An 18,404-nucleotide genomic window follows, 5' to 3' on the forward strand; every position below is an offset into this window, starting at 1 on the left:
TGGGCCACATTGCAGACTTGAACTAACTTTCTAACTCGGAAAACCCATATCATGTGACAGGGTGATGGTGTTGAAATTTGTTAAAATGGAGGCACGCCTTGAAGCCCGGGATTACTGGTTTACCAGTTTTAATTATTATTATTATTATTATTATTATTATTATTATTACTAGTATGTGGCCGTTTCAGCTGCACGACGCCTTGTCCACGTGCTCAGTGTTTGCCAAGCGAGCAGTTCATTCTTCATCAGTTTCCATTGCGTGTGCACGACGCGCAGCTTCGTTCCTTCGCTGTCATAAACGATGACTGGATTGGGGCATTGTGTTTAAGAAAATCGAGAAAGAAAGAATACAGTAAGTCGATAAATCGATAATGAATACAGTAAGTCCTCACTGTCCGGAAGTTCGCATATCGCAGTTACGATTATTCGCAATTTAGTTTTAATGGCCAATTATTCAATTGGCGCTAACGTATTTTACCTTTTCGCAATGTCATCGCAAGGAAAAACACAGAAGAGAAGAGAAAAAATAAAAAGAAAAAAATTGCAGTACGTGCACAAAACAAAAAACAAACAAAAAAAACTTTCAAAACCACACAGACCGTTCCTTCGCTCTCGTAAACGACAACTGGATTGGGGCATTGTGTTTAGAAATGCGCATAAGAAATCGAGAAATTATTAGAACACAGCAAGTCATCACTATCCGGAAGTCCGTACATTGTAACCCGTAATGGGGAACGTGGCTGAGAATCTCTTCCCCATCGGCCACGTCTACACAGCAACGTGTCTTGTCATTGGTTGGTAAATAAATGGCCATAACTTGGGAAGCACTTGTCCGATTAATATCAAACCTTGAAAAGGCACATACTCTGGTCCCCAGCAATATACCTGGCAAGTTTCAATTAGATCGGACCAGTGGTTGTCGAGAAACAGCGGTTACACATTCACATACACACACACACCTGGAATTATAGATAGATTATAGATTCACGCTCCAATCGTATGTATTTTATAGGTACATATATTTTGCTGACATATGAGTGGATGTTTTTTAGAGTTTTTACACATTCACATTATAATTGTACATACTTTAACGAGGTACACGGTTGAAAAAGAAAACGTGTAATAGTGGCTACCATCCGGTGGCGTTTGTGGCCTACGTCAGCACATTGTAGAAAGACTGACAGACAAATAAACACTCAATTGCAATACCCTCCCCCTTTGGCAAGGGTAACTGGAGAAGGAAGTAAGAATGTGAAAACTTGAGTACACAGCCGAGCTGAGGCTGTTCACTCAAAATAAATATGACAGAATCCCTGTTGTATGAACATTACGGCCTCGCTTAGGCTTGTACGCTCAAAATTAATTCTACAGGATAAGCAACAACAGAATCCCTGATATATGAACATTAAAGGGCACAAATGAAAACAGTTGTACAGGACAGATCTGGTACAGTAACCTTAGCTTTTAAAGAAGATCTCATAGGAGTTGGAGAAACCGTCTGAAACCAGAACCAAAAGGAAATTAATCTGATTTTGATTAGTACTGAGACTCGGTGGCAAAACTCTATTCGGAACCAAATCGTTAATTTTGGGGAAAAAAATTTCCAGCTCCCAGATCCGCTCAGTACTTGGATAACTTTGCAAATTTTATATAGACAGTGAACCCCCCAATATAATGGGGGTTAGGTTCCTGGAAAATTCCCTGAGAGTTAACACTATGATCGTGTAAACCAAGGGTCAATGGGAAGAGAGAGGTTCAGTTCCTGGGCATCGAAAATGGAGGAAGATCGGCGGAAGCCAGAATTAAATGCATTACAATTGAAACTAGAAGGGCTCTCGGTAAAGCGCATACCTCTGCTGTGCAATACCTGATCCAAAAGAACGTATCAGGCCCAATAAATAAATCGTTTTTAGCCCCATCTCTCAATGGTGAAGAATCACTTTATGAATTAAATAAATCTCGTATCTGGATCAGGATTCGGATATTCACCAAAATCAAATCGATTCATCTTTGTCGCACACCCAATGTGTCCACCAAGTTTTGTCTAAATCCGTCCACAACTTTTTAAGATGTCCTGCTCACAGACAAACACAGGTGTGAAAACATAACCACCTTCCACCTGCGGTGGCAGACGTAATGAACACATAAATATATCCTTACTATAATTCATGGACCAGTGTTTGTCGTACTACTCCTACAGTTCTGGGCTGATTTCATCCAGACTTGCGACATCGGATCAGCATGACCCCAATTCATGTATAGGGGTGCTTTTATCTTTGCGGGTGATCTTTTGTGGGTGCCGGCACAAATTCTCCATGTTAAATGTGTATTGTGGAGCGCTGCCTTTAGGTGGGGGAGGGTATTACAAGTTTCTACTATTTACAGTACAGTACTGTATTCATATCCCCATGCTTTTCAGTGCAGTGAGGTGTTGAATTGTAAGCCATGGGTGTGGTTTTGCTTCATGCACGTAACCCGGGGGTTTTTTGTTTTGTTTTGTTACCTACACACTTCCCAAATAAAGGTATGCATCAGAAGAACGTGTTGCATGTTTAGAACAAGATCGCCCGTTGGGCGGGTACTTTTCTAGTACAATAAATACGGTGCAAGTTAAACAAAAACGAGTTTTTACCCTTTAAATTTATTACAAAACTGCGAGGTGGGTGAGTAAACATATTACGTACTTGCACTGTACACCGCCGTAAATGTAAAACAAGACTTTGCTCAGGATGATGCTGTAAGAGAGATGAGCTGGGAAGGAGATTCTGTAAACGGAAAAGCAGCAATTGGCTTTATGTTGAAGGTTTCTGCAGCATTGCCCCAACCCACAATGGAGAAGTGGAACATTATCCTTAAATTGCCTTACCTTGAACTACGATCTTCCCTGATTTGACAGCAAGGTATGAGGTGGCATTCATAGTCCTCCAAAATTATCCTGTCTCAGTGTTAAAAACATGCTCAATCATAAATCCCTTCACCTTGATTTGTTTCATGAGCTGTACATGAGAATGTTTTGAGAAGGGGGCTTGTATCTGAGTGTCAGAAATTAAGGGTTTGGCAATAAGGTTTGAATACGGAGTTGGAAAAATGAAGGTTTATGTGTGTAAGGTTCCACCTATAATCATGGAGCCCGGTAATGGTGGAACGCACAGATGCCACATTTTCTCCTTGAGCCAACCAATCTTACCACTCGATTATTTTCACCCAACATCATCGCCTTTCTTTACCTTTTGCGCAACTAACATGTGATTAGTTTCAGAAAAAAAATGCTTTCAAATAAAACTGGAATGGCACTCTTCGACGGTGCAATGTTGACAGATATGCCCCCGCCCATTATTACATCGTTATACATAGGTGTACAAAGTTTGATTTAAATGCCTGAACCCAGATTCAAAACATTCAATCATTCTAGCTGCCAGACGATGTGTCCGAACAGGTTGAAATTAAAAACGTATCTTCCCCATGACTACTAGATCACAACTGTGAAGTTTGACAGTCGATTAATGATGCGGTTCAAGAGAAAGAATGAAGATTTGTTGAATCCAATATGGCTGCCAGACCCTGTGTCCTATTAATCATTTGTGAACACCCTGGTATCCCCATAGATTGGGGAACATGTGGGTGAAGTTTTCTCTTGATCTGTCAAGCCGTTCTCGAGGTTTTTAAAGGTTTATTCTTCAAAAGAAATCATGGCTGCCAAACCATGTGACCTATGACTTTATTGGTGGACAACTTTGTTTCTCATGGATAAGCGATCATACCTGTCAAGTTTCGCCTCGATCTGTTCAGCCGTTTAAGAAGATTTTTGAAGGTTATGTGAAAAAAGAAGAAAAAAAAAAAGTGTCACCTTGCTTCGATCGGACATCTCACCCACAATGTCCTCGTCAAATCGATTTTAGCATGAGTGTCCGATCGAGTCTTTGGAGTTTCGCGTTGATCAGATAGTTTTTGTTTGTTTTTTCCAACATGGCTGCCATACCATATGATGTCATAATTATCATTAAAACATTCTACACTGGTCACACCGATGGTGAATTGTTAATTGGATAAGCGGTTGTAGAAAAAAAAAAAAGAAAATTAGCACGGACGCACAACCCGAAAACATTCCTCCGGCGACTTAGTCAGCGGAGGCATAAAAAAAAACACCAGGTACAGTTTCCAATGTTTATTGAAGAAATGGGATTACAGTTTTTCAAGTAGTTTACCAACTGTACCATAAAAGAAAAACAGCAGGAGGTCCTGTTTCAAACATTTATTTGCACAAATGCAACTTTTCAAATGTTAATGATTATTTAAAATCCAATGAACTTTGTCGAGTCATCTGAAGACCAAATAGGTGAGGATGCTGATGATTCTTGCACCAAAAGGAATGTAGGTGAGGACGCTGAAGCAAGTGAGGGTCCTGATGAGTCGCTCACTGGAGGAGATGCAGGAGAAGGGTGCTGGTGCTCCTGAGGTGGACGGACCAGGGCATAAAAAATTGGTGATCGAGAGTTGCCTAACAGATTGCCGCAGATTTCGATGTAGCTTCTTGTATGGGAGCATCCCGTCATCCAACCCTCTCGTGAATTTGAGGTTGTGCTCCATGACGGGATCAGCATCTCACAGTCTCTCCAATTGCACGTCCTGTAGCATCTCACCCAGGAACTTGACCATGATGTTGGACCTCAACACTTCTTCATCCTCATAACTGCCTGCTTCCTCCTCCTTGGTATGCAAGGTGCCAAGAGCATCCAACTCCTCAGGCTCCATGTCCTCAAAGCCTTCCCCTCCCACCACCTGTGTCAACCCAACAATTTCATGCCTCTCCATGTTGTGGGGGAAAGCCTCTGAGGTTCTTCATTGCCTGTGGCCACAGGTTGTGCCAGCAGGCGTTGATGGTGGAGGCTCTCTCCTCGTCCAGCAACACTGATTGTGCTGATGCAGTGGGCTATGTTGAGCTACTTCCAACCCTGCCTGACAGTGAGCTCTGGGTCAGAGTCTCAAATCCAAAATGCAGCAAAAGGTGTGGCTGGTATAATACGTTTTGAAACTCCATATTACCCCTTTTGTCGAGCATGGCTGTATCAGGGAGGTGGTGTTTGGCAGCAACAAGATCACTTGATGTTTGGGTGAACCACTTTCAGGTTCCCAAGGTGGCCAGGAGAGTTGTTGATGAGCAGAAGAACCTTCAATGCAAGGTACCACTGGTGCTCGGAACATCGCTCGCCACAACACTTTCTTGGATCACCATCTTGTTCTTCCCAATGTAGCAAAATGTGGATTTGTTAACTCCATACAGTCTGTCCACAGAGCCTACACTCTGTCCTCTCAATAGCCAGTCCAGCAGCTCCACTTTGTCATGCAGGCTCATCACTTTATTCTGCCTCTTGGCAGTCAACACATCTCTGGCACTGGTCTTGCACTTGGGGGGCAATGAGCAGAGTGAGAAGCAAAATGTCGGTCAAGGCAGAGGGACAAGAAGAATGATTGAGACCCAGGACATGCTGCACATAGGTAGTCACGTGGGTGGCTGCGGGAGGGTGAGTAGCCTGCCCATTGTTTGTTGGGATGTTGGCAGGTGTTTACATTTTATGTGGTGGAGTGTCTTTAGAGCATGACTGGTGGGGCATGCCACACAGCTCACTTGTCGCGTGGCTGGTGGAAGAGGTTTTCAGTGTTTGCGAAAACTCGAAGCACAGGGCTGTGAATTTCGAAACAGGTTATGTGTGGCTTGTGGAAGATATGCTTTTGCGTTCATACAGCTGCTCTATGTGGCTGGTAGAAGATATGTTTCAGAAGTGTTATGTGCATTGCTCGTGAAAGTTCCACCCTACCTTTCGTGAAAACCGTGACTACGCAAAGCACAGGGCCACAAATGTTGAAGCAGGTCACATTTTATAAACCGTGAATGGTGAGTACCCGAGTTGCAAGGACCGACAGTAGATGGATATGTAGACCTGCGGTGAAACGAGAACCAAAAAAGGGTTCCAGGAAAAAAATATATATATATATATATATATATATATATATATATATATATATATATATATATATATATATATATATATATATATATATATATATATATTTTTTTTTATTCCTGGAACCCTTTTTTGGTTCTCGTTTCACCGCAGGTCTACATATCCATCTACTGGATATGTAGATCATATCCATATATATATATATATATATATATATATATATATATATATATATATATATATATATATATATATATATATATATATATATATATATATATATATATATATATATATATATATATATATATATATATATATATAGTATATGTTTACATGCTCGTGCCCCAATTACCCGAAGGGGAATGTGGCAGAAAGCTGTCAATGGACCACAGTGATGTGTCCTGTCTTGCTTGCCAGGTGAAACCAGCATGCAACACGAAACAGATTTTTAATGTCATTTATTAATCCCTTCTGTCTGCCTTTCACATGTGAATACCTCTTACTAAGATTCCATCACAATGATTGAAAATAAACACAGATTTAAAAACTCCCCACAGTAATACATGCCATGTTTAAAGCTTTTAAAACTCCCCCAAAGTCACACACACACATAAAAGCAAAAGGCACAGAAGAGGAGACTTGATGATAACATGTATTGGTCTTATTTAATCTTGCTTCCACAAGAGATTGAGAGCTAACACACAGAACGTACAACACGGGGAGCAGGAGACGAGGGACTGGAGAGGGAAAGCCAAAACAGTGGGGAACAGACATGAGATCTGTGGAAGGGAGAGGGATGGGGTGGGGTACACAGGGTAAACAAGATGAAACTATGAAAGCAGGGAATTTGAAGGAGGTGGGTTTGGGGTGGATTAACGGGAGTAGAAAAGATCGTGGTTTTGGATGGGGGAAGCGAGATGGTGGTGAACAGCTGGTTTGAAGACCTGGAGAGAAGAGTGGGATTGAAGAGGGTGTGGGAGTTTGTTCCAAAGGTGGTCAGTAATTGTTGATTTTGGTAGTTTCACCAAAAGGGGGTAATGGAAGAACTTGAGAACTCTGTGGAAATATGGGGGGGGGGGCGCTTCCATGTCTGCTTCCATCTTTCTTCACCTTTACATCGCGCGCTCTTTTTTTTGTTCCCCCCTTCTCTCTCCAAGTCTCATTGGTCCACAACCAATGGGGGTGGGTCCACGTCGTCCTGAGGAAATTTTTGGCACAGCCCTCGCCCCTCCCGTCACGTGCCCAAGACCGCAATGGAAGCCCCCACCCCTCCCTCACGCGCAAGCGTTCATTTGTACAGTTCTGCACTGCACCATGCCTGCAAGAAGCACCGCACCTTGCCAGCCATGAACGGGCATGTAAGAATGGAGCGAAAACTGACAGGGATTCCACCAGGCCAGGGGATGACCGAACAGCTGCGGCATTGAAGGTAAGGCTGATGGGGTGAATGAGGGATTGTCGAAGGGAGTGGGGGGTTGGGGGTAATGGAGCGATGGAGAAAAGGAAGGATTGTTGAAGGGATGTTTGGAGAAGGGGAGGTGGTAATTGGTGGATTGAGAAAGATGGGGGGAAGCAACCAATGTGAAGGAGAGGGAACATAACAGAGGAGAAGTGGGGAGACATGACACATACAACCAAGCCAACGCATGCCCCCCAAAGAACCCTTGAACAAGAGACCAAGGATGAGTGATACAAAGACTAATGAAATAACTAATCCTTGGGTCACCTATGTCTCTGTCTGATCTCCCCCTGGGGTAAGTTTTCCAAAACTATATATGTGTGTGTGTATGTATATATATATATATATATATGTATATGTATATATATATATTTCTATATATGTTGTGGACTGGGGGGTTTGAGGTTCACCAGAAGAGGAAGCCCTTGGGTTCCTTCTGAACCCCCGGTCCTTTCGGCTGACGTTCCACGGAAAATTCCATGGTCCGGCGGGTTGCGAAATAACCGCGAACGTCGATGAACCATCAACTCCAACAGGGTTGTCCATCTAACTTGGCTTACTTGAGGAGCTGACTAAATTAACCAAGTTTCGTGCTCTCAGCACACACTCTGATTACGGCTGAGCGATAGTGAGTGGACGCTGGCTAACGAGAGAAAAATCGCATGGAGTACAACTTCCCAGCAACACACAATTGGATGAAACCCCCCACCCCCCCCCCCCGAGTACAGGACTGTAACCCTGATCAACATTTGTTAAGGGGCTGTCACACCTTGACATTTTCGCCAGCGTATGGCAAGGTCTCAAAATGTATGTAAAACGCTGGCGTACGCTGAAGTAGTGATGTTTTTTTTAAGTTTTGGGCATATAATAACGTGTTGGACGTATGCATAACGTATTAGTAATGTACACAGAACGTTTCAATCACGTATAGATAACTTATACCAACGAATGCTGATAATGAGCATGTTGTCGGCGTTCACAACCTATGCCCAACGATAGTCTAACTTATGCATAGCACGTGGCAGCGTATCGCCGACGATCACGTGGCGTCGGCTATTCATAGGCTGCGGCTCGACGATTCAAATCTTAACCGCACTAGACGTCGAAGTGTCAAGCTGCTGTCACACCTTGACGTTTTAGCCAGCGTATGCCAACGTATGAAAAATTTGCTGAACCAAACTGGCACGCGTCAAATACGTTATGGGTAAGTTTTGTATACGTTAAGAGCACACTGGCATACGTCGTAGTACGCTGGCATACATCGTCATACGCCGAGTACGTCAATTTTCAGCATGTTGAAAATTTCTCAACGTACTCTGCGTATGACACACGTTCCGCATACGCTGGCCATAAGTTGTAGGCACGTTACGCGATCGTTGACACACGTCGACACGCGTTACTTGTACGTGACTAAGTCGAAACGCGTCGAGGTAATGGTTAGCGTCAGTGTTCCAAACTACCTGTTTTTTGGGGTTTTTTTTCTTCTTTGGCATGACTGTGATGTTGACACTTCGATTTCTAGAGCGGTTATGATTTAAATCGTTGAGCGGCAGCCTATTATTTATATTATATTATAACCACACGAGAAATCGAAGTGTCAACATCACAGTCATACCGAAGAAAGAAAAAAAAAAGTCTGGAACACTGACACTAACCATTACCTTGACGTGTTTCGACTTATGAGTACCTTACAAGTAACGTGCCTACAACACGTTACTCATAGGTTCTAAATAAGTTTCGGGTACGCTAAACATTACCTCGACGTGTTTCGACTTATGAGTAACTTACAAGTATCGCGTTTCGACGTGTGTCAACGATCGCATAACATGCCTACAATTTATGGCCAGCGTATGGAGAACATGTGAGTCGTACGCTGGCATACGTCGAAATTTTGAGCATGCTTAAAACTTGTTGACGAGCTCGGCGTACGATGACGTATGCCAGCGTGCTTCAGCATGCTCTTAACGTATACCAAACTTACCCATAACGTATAGTATTTGATGTACGCCAGCGTTTTAGACAAATTTTTCCTACGTCGGCATACGCTGGCTGAAACGTCAAGGTGTGACGGCCTTAAACAACCACAAACACCAATCATCCTTTTATAGGTGACCAGTGTGGGCGGAGCCTCAAGCAGACCAGCCAAATCCAGTTGTCTATTGGCGCATCGCTGCACGTGACCTTCAACCGTCAATTTTCACGATCATTCCTTCCTCACCATCGAACAAGACAACTCCCAATTAACACCGGCCTTGCTTACGACGTCACGTTCAGGGCACTGGACAGGTGCCAGAGGGCGGCTATTTGCCGGAATTGCCGAGCGAAAACGTGGGGCACTCACAAAACGTCGACGATGACCAGCCTCCATTTGGCCCGACACAAGTAGGAGCCAGCCAGCGTCCATGGAGCTGTCGAACGGGGCGTCGATGGAAAAAGGTGGATGCCTGAGGTAAATGATCCACAGCCATGTCTGATCGTCAGAATCACTGTCCAGAAAAAGTTTGTGGTGTGTTTCATCAAATGTCCTCCAAGTCCAGAGTGTAAATAAATCGTCCATTTCCAAACCAATGTGCCCTGATATAAAGGGAATGTGTTCTCCACCCTTCTCCAATGCATCAGAGTTAGAATCCCACCAGACAAGGGGATAGGTCTATTCTGAACATGCATTTATGGAAATAACAGGACCTGGATGTTGTGTGCATGAGTGTGATATGATTCTGAAATCCATAACAATATAATTTTTTTATTGCCATTTCATTTGTGCCTGAAAGTTAGAAATGTCGCAGCCCAAGAAAATGAAATGAAGCATTTCCCTTCAAATTAAATTGAATATTTTTAAACGTTAAAGAGTTCTGGAAGGGGCACAGCAATATATTTAATGCTATCAAGAACTTCAACGAGTCTTGGAAGGAAGTTACATCTGCAAACCTCAAACACTTTGTGGAGGAAACTCTGGCCTGGTTGTGTTCCTCCCTCCAAAAGGAGGATTGAAGAGGAGGCGATTCAAGATGTTATTGAAAACATTGTTGAAATAGGCAGGCAGCTGGAATTCGAGGAACGTGAAGGAGGATGGTGATTTTTACTGTCCAGTATATACTTTTCTAAATCATTGCCACTGTTATTTATTCATTAATAAGGCCCAAAACAAAGAGTTGGGTTTCTGGTAATATACTGCTTAATGAATGGGGTAGATAAGTCGATTTTTTTTGGGGGGGGGGATTTTGTTTTTACATGTTCAAATGGAAGCAGTACAGTATTTCAGATTCTACATCTTTCGAACCAGTATATGTATGTTGATAGTTGAAAAAAATGTAGAATCATGAACTTTAACATGTCCATCATGAGATGCAAAATTAGGGGCAAAACAGTATTGTGGACACAAGTCAGAGGGTTAAATGACACCAATTTAGTATCTCTGCAAGGTTTCCTTTAAACAATGAACGTGGTCTCAGCAGTGATAAAGACAACATATCATGAACATGGCTCAACAGAACATATGAAGGAATTGAGGAATACTAATCTCCCATTCATCATCCCTGAAAATCTTGTATATTCAGACATTAGACCCTTTCCAGTTGACAAAACCCCTAGATTACACCCTTTGGGGGCATCCATGAGGTATATACTCTTCAAAATAAGAAACCTTAACCCACACCCACTCCCAACTAATGCACTTTAAATTTAATCTGCATAATCCAGCAACATAGGAATTGTTATACCCCCTCCCCCTAGATATCTCCTCAATTCTACCCCCTCCCCTCTCCCCCTTTCTCCCCCTCCACACACTCTCCCCTCCCTTTCCTCTCACACCTCTCTTACTCTCGTAGCTCATGGTGGTTTTGTATGCACTTGTATGTCCAGAGCTAAACTCTTCAAAAATCATCTAATTGAAGGTCATTGAACAATTTTTGGTTGGTAACACATTTGCCACCGACGGCGAAATAGGTGAAATGGCCATGCCCCTTTTTAAGCGAAGTACTCCCACCCGCCATTACTGTATCTCCAGAACCATTGGACCTAGAAGGTTGTGTGACCACTCAAAATGTTTGGAATGGCCACATTATGGGGGGTCAGGAATACATTTCCATGTCCAAAAGTCAATGGTTTTTAAGATATTTACCAAAAACTGATTTCAGCATTGAACGTACTACAGTTCTGACCCTTTATTATATTACCTGTTGTAATTTTGCACATTGTCCATATTTTAGAGTTTAATTATGTAGATTTCTACACTTTTTGCCTTTACTACAGCCACAAAACACCACACATTTTATGTTCATTCCTCTGCAAGTGCACGTCTTGGTACTCATACATGATGTTGGACATTTGCATGGAGGGGCAGGTCATCGGGCCTGCACAGTACTGGCAGTATCACAGGTGTAATTCCAACATCTGTTGCTTTTATAACCATACTGGCGTGGATCTGGTTTGGTGACTGCAGGATTTGGAGCTTGTAACCACATCTTGCACTGCAGATATGCTCGCTTTATGTGTTCTCGTAGCGTTGAAGAACAGCACACAAGCTGGTTGAAGTCAAGCTCTTTCTTGGAGTTGTGGTACTGCTCCCAACGATACTCATCGAATGTGGAACAGTCGGTCTTTAATCCAGACACAAGGAATTTTTCAGCATTAGGCCAAAAAAAATAAAAATGTTGCATTGGCGTAACCCGCCCGACCCTAAAAATTCCGCCGACCCTACGTTTTTTTTTTTTTGTTTTTTTGCTATCGAAAAATTTTGCCGACCCTATTTTATTGCTATTTTTGTTGTTTTGCTATCGTTTTCAAGTATCTTGTTGATTGTGATCGCGATCGCAAAAACCCGGAAGTGTTTCGGACAGAACCCGCCAACAAAAAGGGTGGTACTCGAGCCGGGGGAGATTTTGGGAGGGATTTATTAGGAAAAAAAAAAAAAAAGATCCCGACCGACCTACACTATTTTTCAGTGACCCGTTACGCCAATGCAACTTTTTTTTTTTTGGCCTTATCTGTGGTGACAGTTCCTCTACACCAAACCCTTCCAGTAGGGAGAGATCCATGGATGCTTTCATGCCAGACAGTTTTGGACCCACCTTGCTGGTACTGTCACACCCGCGAAGTGCATGAATGGCTGGGAGACACGACACCAAATTGTTGTCCAGTTGATCAACTCACAGGTGGACTGGTACAGTTTTCTTGTTTTTCCGGTTACCAAGCTTTACAAACAGCTTTTGTAGTTGCCAGGTTTTCTTGAAGTGGAAGATGAGGTTGACAAAGACATCTGTGTCAGGTGAGTCAACCAAGACTGATTGAACCCTGTGTTTTCACAACACCATCATTTCACAACACCATATGGAACATGATTCTGTCATCGGCTTCTTCTTGGTTGCTTGAGAGCTCTGCGATCTGTGTTTCAGTGCCAGCTAACAGTTTCGGTTGCAGGAGGTATCATTGGGATGACAAGACAAAGAGGCAGTAGCCTTATGGAATCTCTTAAAGCATGAGAAAGATCTTCATGTGGCACAGCTGCTCGAAAGGCGTAACTTGGGCGACAAAGACGACAGTGAACTGAACCAACATCATGAGTTCAATCCAAGTTCTACGAAGATTGGCAATGAACGTGCAAGGACACTTTTGCATGACATAAAATCCATAAACAATCCATTAAGCACTGGGATCAGACTTCACAACATCTCTACTGGAGCTGATATACCCCAGGAGGTTGTTGACAGATTACTTGAATGCCTGGAAACTAGTGAGAAGAGTTATCAAGAGTTTGTTGAGACCAGATTTCGGAATAAGGAGAAACACCTACATGACACAATACCTACTAACCGCAAGACTGTTTTCGTGAAGCATGCTTCTACACCGTCCACAGCGAAGAAATCGATGGCAAAAAAAGATGCTGCAGAAACGATTAGGTACATTGGTTATGCCAGAGAAAGAGGGTACAGCATGCTCGAGCTCCTGAAGTATGAATTGACCAGCACATCCCAGTTCCTCACCACTGAATGTAAAGATGGCATCAGATTGAAGAAGCCTGATAAAGCCTCCTTATCGAGAGAACTAGTCAATCAACTTCCAGAGGAGAAAAGGAATGTCAAATGTGATGCTCAGATGACAATAGTGGACTTCATGGCACTTGTGCGAAAACAACCAATGAAAAAGATGGGCCTTGACATATTTGGGCAATTGGCTGAGAGTCTTTCCAACAGCATTCTTGCTAAAGGTTCTGAGTCCACAAGAATAGACATTATTTTTGATGTTTATCAAAAATCATCAATCAAGCAAATGGAACGTGCACAGAGAAGTTGTTCTGAAGAAATCACTATCACCATTAGGTCTGACAATCAGAAACTCCCTGACGATCTTGATATGTTCTGGAGCTCAATGTTGAACAAAGTAAGGTTGCAGGAGTACGTCTTCAAGTGGATGCTGCAGAATGTTGTGTCAGAAAAGGAAATTATCTTTGGAGGAGTATATGGGGGTGAATGTAGGAAACTGTTAGCTGGCACTGAAACACAGATCGCAGAGCTCTCATGCAACGAAGAAGAAGCCGATGACAATCATGTTCCATATTAATGATGGTGTTGTGAAACACGGGGTTCAATCAGTCTTGGTTGACTCACCTGACACAGATGTGGTTCTTGTAATTCATAATTGTATGTATTGTATTGTAATTCGCAACTTTCTTCTTCAAAAGGCTGTTTTCAATTCGACGTTTCCTTCATCCCGTCTAAAAAGTCCAACTTTGGATTAAAAAGTCCTCCAATCTTCAACGACCCCCTGCCCCCCCTCCCCCTCTCAAAATACTTCCCCACTGTACCATCTTGTCTTCAGTTATCCTACCCTTCCTCACGCCCATGGTACACTGAAACTTGTGGTGAGGCAGTTGACCTGAAACAACTGCCTTCGCCTCATGGAAGGGCTAATCCAACTGAAGGCAATCTCAGTTCCTTCCACAAAGCTCAGAACAAGTATGTGTCAACACTGAGAGCCAGAAAACATCTTTCTAATCTCGTCTGAACTCTCAAACCTGTCTCCCTCCTCCAAATCCTGGTGGCATCTAGTTAAGTCTGTTTCTGGTGTAAGTTCTCCCACAATCCCCTCCCTCACCTCAAATGGTCACACAACTGACACTGCACCTGAAAAGGCTGAATGCGTATACTCCGTATTTGTTAATAAATGTTGTGTCCCAAACCCATAGCCTTCTGTATCCACTTTACCCAGTCGCACCCAGCTGTTCCTGGACTGTCCTTTTTCTCCTGACAAGGTAGATAACTTGCTGTCGAACCTCGACTCACATTCTGCAACCGGTACAGACGGCATCAGCCCACGTTTACTAAAAACCTGCTCCTCTGCTCTTGCTCACCCTCTCTCTTCTATTCACCCTCTCCTTTATTCAAGGTCATCTGCCATCTGCCTGGAAATTGGCAAACATTACCGCTCTGCATAAAAAGGTGCAAAAACAGATCCCTTCAACCACAGACCAATCAGCCTTCTCCCAATCATCAGCAAGGTTATGGAATCCATCATCGCTTCAGACATTAACTCCTTCCTCTTGTCCAATGGCTTGATTTCCGATTATCAATTTGGATTCAGACCAGGTCACTGCACCCTGGATATGTTGCTGCTGCTCTCTCAACAATGGATGGAGGTCCTCAATGCCACACATGAAATCAGCCATCTCCCTGGACATATCGCATGCTTTCGATACGGTCTGGCACCCTGACCTGTTCACCAAACTCTCTTCCTATGGAATCCAAGTTCATCTCCTGTCGCAGCCAACGTGTGCCCCTTAATGGAGTTCTCTCACCCCCTCTTCCTGTCCAGGCTGGAGTTCCTCAAGGTAGTGTTCTGGGCCCTGTTCTTTTTCTGGTTTTCATCAATGATCTTTCCGACTCTGGAAAATCCTCTTTATCTCTTTGCTGATGACTCCAGCCTCTGCCATACCCCTCTTTTTTTCCTGGAACTTTCGCCGAACTACCAGGTTCCTTCTGCGTTTGTCGATCCAAGTTCACTAAACACCAACACGATTTTCCTTCAACCTTTCCTTTTCTTAATCCAATGTAATCTTTATTAAAAAATTTGATGGCTGCCTGGTGGCCATATTGGATGTCCGACGGGGCCGAAATTCAACATGAACTTACTTCGTCCTGATCTGTCATCCCTCAGATCGGCAAGCAGCAGCAACTTCACTCTTTGCAGACCTGGATAAAATCACAAGCTGGTCCAACACATGGAGCGTGTCTTTCAATCCTGACCAATCTCACACTCTCACGATGTCTTTCCAAAAGGACCATCTGGAAAATCCCCCCCCCATCTACTTTCTCAACAATCCTCTGAAAGTCCTTTCTTTTAAGCTTCTGGGTCTCACTGTCTGCCATGATATTTCCTGGGAAAGCCACATTTCCAAGCTGGTCTCCAAAGCCGGTCACCGACTGGGCATCCTCCTTCGTGCAAAGTCCTTTCTTGGCACACCTGAGTTCCTGACAACATGTAAAGCTTTCATCCACAGCCTGATGGAGTCCTGCTCTCTCTCCTCTGGGCTGGTGCTCCTGCCTCTCACCTTTTTCGGCTTCACACTGTGGAAATCAAGGCATTTAGGATCATTGGCATCTCCCGCTATGAGGCTGAGTCTTTTGGTGTCTCACTTTCTCACTGCAGGCAGGTCAGTGGTCTTTGTCTTCTCCTATCTCCTCTCCAGCCTCGCCTCCCTGCTCTGTGTGAGATGAGTCTCCCCCCCCCCCCATATTTCTGCAAAGTGCTCTAGGTCCACCAGCAACCCCCTTCTGAATCACTGCTCACCTTCACTCTTTCATTCCCATTTTTTCCTGCCTTTGGAACAAACTCCCACACTCTCTTCAATCCCACTCTTCCCTCCAGGTCTTCAAAACAGCTGTTCGCCATAATCTCTTATTGTCCCCCATCCAAAACCATGATCTTTTATACCCCTGTTAATCTACCCCAAATCCACCTCCATTAAATTCCCTGCTTTCCTTCCTGAAAGTCCCTGTCACGTAAGAACCTGAAAGTCCCTGTCACGTAAGAACCTGAAAGTCCCTGTGGTGTCCATCTTATTTAAACTGTGTACCCCACCCCATCCCTCTCCTTTCCACAGATCTCAGGTGTGTTCCCCACTGTTTTGTCCTTCCCTTTCCCACCCCCCTTGTTGTACATTATGTGGGTTAGCTCTCATACGAGCCTCGACATTGTGTACAAAAAACCCCCGAACCATCATATTAAACATACACCTCCCGGAGACCCCAAAATGTCAAGTATGTCCGAATTGGACAAATGAACTTTTTTTAGAACTCAGAACTACTGACAAGTTCGATTCTGGAGCTTAAATTTTGTAATTTGGCTTAATTCAAGAAATTCTCGAGGTTGTCACGTGCAGAAATGAAATAAAGCCATTAATATTGGTGTCTCCGGGTGTTTATAGGCATTGCAATGTACCCAGCGATTTGTCGCTATGATGAACAGGCATTTGATGAGTGAGAAAAGTGGGGGGGGGGTACATCGTGAAGAAATCGTTGCGGCCCCTTCCAAGTGAAGGCATGGTTGAGCAGGCAAAAAAAATAATAACATGGTGGTTTCAGACCTCAGCAAGGTTACCCAGGATACGCCTTAAGACCCCCATGGACAGCGGTGACTGAGGATGCGTCTGATAAAGCATATAAATAAATAAGGCTGTTAATTATCTTCAAAAGTGGTGTTGGAATGAACCCAAACACCCAATTTTCATTATTGTCCTCCCTTGGAGTTCTTTTAGTGTGCATGCAAAGTTTGGGGGTCTGCTTCATGGTTTTGGAGTTATGGAGGGGACACACACACACACACACACATTTGTTGGATTCGCTATATATGAGATATCCTTTATTGTCGGGTTGTGTGTGTGTGTGTGTGTGTGTGTGTGTGTGTGTGTGTGTGTGTGTGTGTGTGTGTGTGTGTGTGTGTGTGTGTGTGTGTGTGTGTGTGTGTGTGTGTGTGTGTGTGTGTGTGTGTCTGCAACGCGAGGCTCCACAGCACGAACCAGCGAACCGATTTCGATGAAACTTTGCCAAGAGGTGGAATATATACTGGGAATGTGCGTGTTTGAATTTCGTTGCCTAGCAACCACCCGTTGCTGTGTCGCGCCGAAAAACCACGTACAGTATTTTCAATACTTGTCCTTCAGTTTTGAATGTTGAGAAACGAGACTTCGGAATTAAACACTTCGAGATATTTAGAAAATTTTACTCGAGCCGATTTTTGATTGAGGTTTTATTTTTCAAATGGTAGTCCTTCAAAAATCGGGTGTCTATTTACTGTCATTTAAGGTGTGTATACAGTGTTTGTAAGGAACTACACCTTCGTTCCACCTTCGATCTCTCCTCGATCCAAACGTTATTGACCAAAGTGAAAAGGATCCAAAATAAATGGGATCACCGGCATTTCTGTCTTTGTGGATTTCTAATAATATAATGTTTATTTATTTACCGAAAACAATTCCACGATCCACACACCACCTTTAATTATTTATTTATTTACAGAAAACAATTCCACGACCCACACACCACCTTTAATTATTTATTTATTTACAGAAAACAATTCCACGACCCACACACCACCTTCAATTATTTATTTATTTATTGAAAACGATTCCACGACCCACACACCACCTCCAATTATTTATTTATTTACCAAAAACGATTCCCCACCCACACACCACCTTCAATTATTTATTTATTTACCGAAAACGATTCCACGACCCACACACCACCTTTAATTATTTATTTATTTACCGAAAACGATTCCACGACCCACACACCACCTTTAATTATTTATTTATTTACCGAAAACGATTCCACGACCCACACACCACCTCCAATTATTTATTATTTAAAGTGGGCGTGGCTTATGAAAAAGATTGTGTGGCTCAGGAGGTGTGGTCAAACAAGAGCATTGAGAAAAGTTTATCGTGTGTGTGTGTGTGTGTGTGTGTGTGTGTGTGTGTGTGT

The 18,404-nt window shown here is 43.2% G+C and overlaps 1 protein-coding gene and 1 long non-coding RNA gene across 9 annotated transcripts in view; one reads left to right on the plus strand and one right to left on the minus strand.

The window, feature by feature from the left end:
- LOC147018808 (Y-box-binding protein 1-like) overlaps positions 1–18,404 on the plus strand; it is a 93,645-nt gene that overhangs the window by 63,662 nt on the left and 11,579 nt on the right. The gene's annotated exons all lie outside the window — the stretch shown is intronic.
- Positions 4,158–18,404, minus strand: part of LOC147018809 (uncharacterized) — a 43,007-nt gene continuing 28,760 nt past the window's right edge. The window contains exon 3 of the long non-coding RNA XR_015062531.1: positions 4,158–5,404. This is a non-coding gene — a long non-coding RNA (uncharacterized LOC147018809). The remainder of the gene's footprint in view (positions 5,405–18,404) is intronic.

The sequence above is a fragment of the Eptatretus burgeri genome, chromosome 10, assembly GCF_056783735.1.
Source record: "Eptatretus burgeri isolate ZD-2024b chromosome 10, Ebu_testis_v1, whole genome shotgun sequence".
Classification (NCBI taxonomy): Eukaryota; Metazoa; Chordata; class Myxini; order Myxiniformes; family Myxinidae; genus Eptatretus; species Eptatretus burgeri.